The sequence below is a fragment of the Myotis davidii genome, unplaced genomic scaffold (genome assembly GCF_000327345.1).
Source record: "Myotis davidii unplaced genomic scaffold, ASM32734v1 scaffold962, whole genome shotgun sequence".
NCBI lineage: Eukaryota > Metazoa > Chordata > Mammalia > Chiroptera > Vespertilionidae > Myotis > Myotis davidii.
In genome coordinates, this window is record NW_006295559.1 from 76,269 (window position 1) to 82,251 (window position 5,983).

General features: G+C 36.3%; 1 protein-coding gene across 1 annotated transcript in view; it reads left to right on the forward strand.

Moving 5' to 3' along the window:
* ZNF385D (zinc finger protein 385D) overlaps positions 1-5,983 on the forward strand; it is a 575,248-nt gene that overhangs the window by 14,240 nt on the left and 555,025 nt on the right. The window lies entirely within an intron of this gene.

Below are 5,983 nucleotides of genomic sequence, written 5' to 3' on the forward strand. Positions count from 1 at the left end.
CTTTCCAACTCATATTTTTCATCATCATATACTGTGTTTTTGTCACTCGAATGAATTTTATTATTTCTTTAAGGTTCTTCACATACATACACCTTAAGAGATACCATGTAGGCGTAACATATTCTCAAAAAATTAGGGTTGGCACACAGAAGAATTTTTAATTAGAGATTTTGCTGGTTTTGGCATGCATGCACAAAAAGGTTGCCCACCCCTGATCTAGGTCATGGCCCCTTTTTCTCCTACTTGACAGTTCTTTGAAGCCCCAACGTAAACTGAAATAGGAGATTGGGTACTCACAGGCAACTCAAAGGATAGAAGGTGGTAGCAAGTTGGAAGTCTCTGCAGTTCATGTCACTTACTCCCTTGACTTGTAGCTTGGGTCCATCTTTCTTAGGAAGCAATTTAATACTTCTCAGAAAAGAGAATTAGGACAGTATTCTACATTTCTAAAGTTTTTATGGTCATTTACATACCGTAAAAGAGACAAATAGGACTGCTGGACAAAATAAAATGTGAGACAGATGCCTTAGAAAAGCCACATATAGCTAGCATTCTGTAGATCTTTGCAAATCCATCTAGAAGACTCCATGCTCCCACTTTCATTATTTTTTTAACCTGTAGAGTTTATTTTTCTATTAAATTTTAATTTTTTTTCAATTACAGTTTACATTCAATACTATTTTTGTATTAGTTTCAGGTGGGCAGCATAGTGGTTAGAAAATCATATACTGTACAAAGTGTTCCCCCTGCTATTTCTAGTACCCACCTGGGTACTAGAATAAATAATAATACATTTATTACAATCTTAGTGACTATATTTCCTGTGCTGCACTTCACATTCCTATGACTATTTTATAACTAACCATTTGTACTTCTTAATCCTTTCACCATTTTCACCCAGCACTCCCCCAGTCTCCCCTCCCCCTGCAAGTCTCCTCCCCTCTGGCAACCATCAATCTGACCTTTGTAGCTCAGAGTCTGTTTCTATTTTGTTCATTCATCTACTTTGTTCTTTAGATTTCAAATAGACATGAAATCAATCATATAGTATTTGCCTTTGCCAAGTAAACCTTTCATATATATTTTTCTGACACTAACCTTCGTTTTAATTGGTTTTCATGTACATAGATTTTTGGTGGGTAGCCACATGGGAAATAATTAAATTTTGTCTCATTGTGATCAGCACATTATTTGGCAGTTTCAAGCGTTTTTCCAAGAAATTATTGAAAATATGGTCTGCACTTTATTAGAGGAAGCTGAGTGGTGTTAAGTGGTCCTGTCCTTTAACAAGCACAGTGAAGAGTTTAAGAGTGGTGGTGTGACAGACTGGAAATGACACAGCTTACTTGGATGGAACCACTTGAGTGTAAGATTTTCACTGTTTCTGGACTCTGTTCCTTTGGGTCTGGTAAATGTGTACTTAATTGGGTTCGATCGCTTCATCATGCACGGCTGAAGACAAATTCATGAAGCACGATTTCTAACTCAGTGGAATTTCTTTGAATTATGTGGCTTTATACTCAGGTTGTTACACAAATTTTATATAATTGGAATTCTAATCATGAAGCCCTTAGTCTAAAATAGTGTTGAATACTAAGAATAAGCCATAGTCAGACTACATTTTTATAATAAACAATCACAAAACAATTATTGCAGGAATGTACTATTTACTCAGTGTCAACCTCAGAAATATTTTTAACCACCATAAAAAGAAATAATCAATCAATCCCAATTTTCTCTGGTCAGCCTTCTTTTGTGTTGCAGCCAGTGAAGCAGTGGTTTCCATATTCCCTACCCCAAGCTCAGAAAAAGAGAACTTGCAAAGTATCTTTCCTACTTATTACAGAAAAAAAAAAAAAGCCTCATTGATCACTGAATTTCATGGCAAATGCAGGATTAGGGAAAATGGGTAGTAAGTTCTACAGTCAACCCTGACTATCGCACTGGAGAATAAATATTTTCTGAATGAAGGTATCTAGAAAATTGCAAATTTAAAACCCTCACAAGAAATTGCAGATATTTAAAGAATATTAAACATTAACCAGTCTCTTTTATGGAGCAGGAATAGACTCTCCTTTGCCAACATTTCTATGGGGAAAAGCACATGATCTCTGCAAACTCCGAAGGGCACTTGGGCGAGTAGTAGCTTTTATGAGCTCCTCTTAAAGCATTAGGTGGAAGCTTCAGTTTTATGTACCTCGTGGGCAGAATTTGGCTGATTATTTGTATTTTAAATTAATTTGAAACTTGGCTAAGAAAATTAATTTTTTAATATGGAAACATTTTATTGCCTGCTGTCCTTTTATAAGTTTAGATTTTAATACTCAGCACCTAGAAGGATAATTTATTCCCATCATAAATGAGTATTCTAATAGTAGGTAGCCTTAATTGTCAATTTCATATTATTACCCCCAAAAAGGAAAATTTTTTCCTATCCGGATCCCCTTCAAAAAATCCACTTCAATAGATAGTTTGTTATTCATTAGTGTAAATATTAGTTCGCAGTCAATAAGAAATTTTTTATAATTTCATTGTCATATATCTGTTTATTTTAGAAGGGAACTTTAAAAAACCATATATTTTATCTATTTTACTTTATTTTATTTTAATCCTCACCCGAGGATATTTTTCCATTTATTTTTAGGGAGAGTGGAAGAGAGAGGGAAAGACAGAGAGAAACATGGATGTGAGAGAAGCACATTGATTGGTTGCCTCCTGCAGGAGCCCCAGCCAGGGCCTAGGCCAGGGAGAAGCCTGCAACCAAGGTACTTGCCCTTGACCAGAATCAAACCTGGGATCCTTCAGGCTAAACTTGCAGTGGTTCTCAACCTGTGGGTCGCGACCATCGGAAAAACACATATAGCATATCAAATACTTACATTATGATTCATAACATTAGCAAAATTACAGTTATGAAGTAGCAATGAAAATAATTTTATGGTTGGGGTCACCACAACGTGAGGAACTGTATTAAAGGGTCGCAGCATTAGGAAGGTTGAGAACCACTGGAAGGCTGACACTGTGCACTGAGCCAAATTGGCTAAGGCTGGTACACATTTCTTAACATCACGGGCCTCAGTTTCCTCAACTATGTAATGTGTATAATGTTATCTTTTTCAGAGCATTATTGTATTAATATACTTAGAATGAGACCTGAGACATAGAAAGCATATTGTATTACCCAAACATTTCATGTCCAAATCCCCACTCCTCCAGTGAGATTTTTTTTCCTCTGCGCTGACACCATCCTTACCAGCAGCCCAGGCTCCCATTTTACCAACACTCAATTCAGCAAAACAGACTGTCTCTTTCCTAGTCGTTATAGCAAAAGCTTCAGGATGACATTCACTAAACTCTGAGTTGCGTTATGGCCGATCCCTGTGGCCAGGAATCATAAGCCCTGCCTATCTGGTCACTTGCCCACCTTGGACCTGACATCAGTACCAGACAGTATGTGGAAAGGGGTGGTTCCCAAGGAAAATTGAGATCCTCTTACCAAAGGGAAGGAAGTAGATTTAGGCAGACAAGAACAATAGCGTTTTATTTTTAAAGTTCTGTGAACTTTCATTCTAGCCCTTTGTCTACATCCTTATGTTTACCCTAAGTTGTTTCATCTCTTTCTAATTGCAAGCGTTATAGAATGTCAATAGGAATATGTAGTACTCTATCTTTAGTTCAGTAACCTAAAAACAATATCAGATTCACTAACAGCTAGCATGTAGCTTTGATTGCTAAAATTTTTGACACATTTGAAGAACTTACTCTATTATTTTTCTGTTTTATCTTCTGTTAGTAGTGGAAAACAAACTAACACTCTCCCCCCAAAAAACAAAATCTATACTAATAAAAGGGTAACATGCTAATTAGACCAGATGTCTTCCGGATGACCTTCCTGACAAAGCTAGGCCCAGATGAAGCTGCCCAGGGTCCCAGGTACCTGTGGGCAGCCTGGGCAAAACTGACCTGGGTCCCAGGTGCCTGCGGCTGGCCAGAGGGAGGGAAGCCCAGGTCCTGGGTGTGGGGGCCAAGACAGAGGCAGTTAGGGGCAATCAGGCAGGCAGGCAGAGGTGGTTATGGGTGATCAGGCAGGCAGAGGTGGTTAGGGGCCATCAGGCAGGCAGGCGAGTGATTAGGAGCCAGCAGTCCCAGATTGCAAGAGGGATGTCTGACTGCTAGTTGGACACCCCACAAGGGGTCCCGAATTGAAGAGGGTGCAGGCTGGACCAAGGGACACCCCCCTCCACAAATTTCGTGCACTGGGCCTCTAGTTCATATAATTTACTTCACAATTTAGAAGAAATTCCACAGATATATTGGCTTATAGATCATCTTATTTTTTAAATAAGATTATCATCAAAGTGTATTATTTTGGTTTGCTCTGCAGTGTGGGGTTTCCTCATCTAAATTAGTCTATAAAGACTTTTATAATGATGCACAGAGTTTTAGGTTTACAGTCTCAAGAAAACAACATTAAAATAAACATGATATAAATGTAAGCATAAATAAAACAATTTTATATAATATGCTCATTCGTTCATTCAACAAATATTATAAAGAACATCTTATTTGCAGGCAAAAACTTTATCTTCAAGGAGTTTATAATTTAGCAAGTAGAGACAGACAATAAGAAGTAAATTATATTGTAATAATATAGTGCCAGTATAGCAGAATACTGTTTGAGGATTATGTGGATTTTATTTTAGATACTTAATGTGATTTGTTTCAGTCCACAGCTTCAAGACAAAGGGGAAAGACATACTAAGAATTTCATTCTGTCCAACCCATTGTTGTATTTAAGTTCAGCAATTATAAGTGCTTCAGTGTCCCTTATTTCATGTAACCTAGGGTAAACAACCCCAAAATATAAATGGCCAAAGAAATAGGGTATTTCCCCATTTGTCATTTGTCTTTGAATGAAAATGAAACTGACTCTAGCCCAACCTTATAGAGCCGTTGGCCTTCAAGACAATAATTTTAGAAATAGCAATTTGAGAGTGCATATTGACTAAAATTTTCTACAAATTTATCGACTTACTTTTCCATATGCATTTTCATGTTTTCGTTTTACAATAATTTCAGACTAAGAGGTTGCACAAATAGTACAGAAAGTTTTTGTGCATCCTTTACCCAGCTTTCCATTTGTTTATATTGCTGAGAAGTATACCATTGTATAGCTGTGTTTAAGTTAATTTACAAGGTAAAAGACATTTGATATTGCAGATAATGCTGCTATGAACATTGTTACACAGGCTTTTATGTGAACATGTTTTATTTCTTTAGAATAAATACACAGAAGTACAATTATTGAGTTGTATGGCAATACATGTTTAACTTTATACGGAACCCTACTACATAAATTTCCATTATACCTTCCAACAAGCAATACTTGAGAGATACACTTCTCCACATCTTAATCAGCATTGATTTCATCTTCTATTTCATGTTTTCCAATTTTGTCCAATCTGATAGGAGTACAAAAGTATTTCATGTGGCTTTAATTTGCATTTCCCAAATAACGAATGATATTCAACTTTTTTTTTTTTAGCATTCCTGTTATCCATGTATCCCCTTTGGTCAAATATCTGTTCAATTCTTTTGCCCACTTATAAATTATATTGCTTCCGCTATTATCTATTTTATAGTCCTTTATATAATTTGGAAACAGATCCTCTGTTGGATATGTCATTTGGAAATATTTTCTTCCAATCCACGACTTATCATTTTATTATCTTAACAATGTATTTCACTGAAAAAAAAAGTTTTTCATTTGATGATGTTCATTCAGGTTATCAGCATTTTTCTTTTTTAATTTTTTTTATTTTTTTAATTTTTTTTATTTTTTTATTGCTTAAAGTATTACAAAGGGTATTACATATGTGTCCTTTTTTTTCCCGCCCTTGACAATCCCCTGGCCTCCCCTACCCCCCAGTGTCTTATGTCCATTGGTTATGCTTATATGCATGCATACAAGTCCTTCGGATGA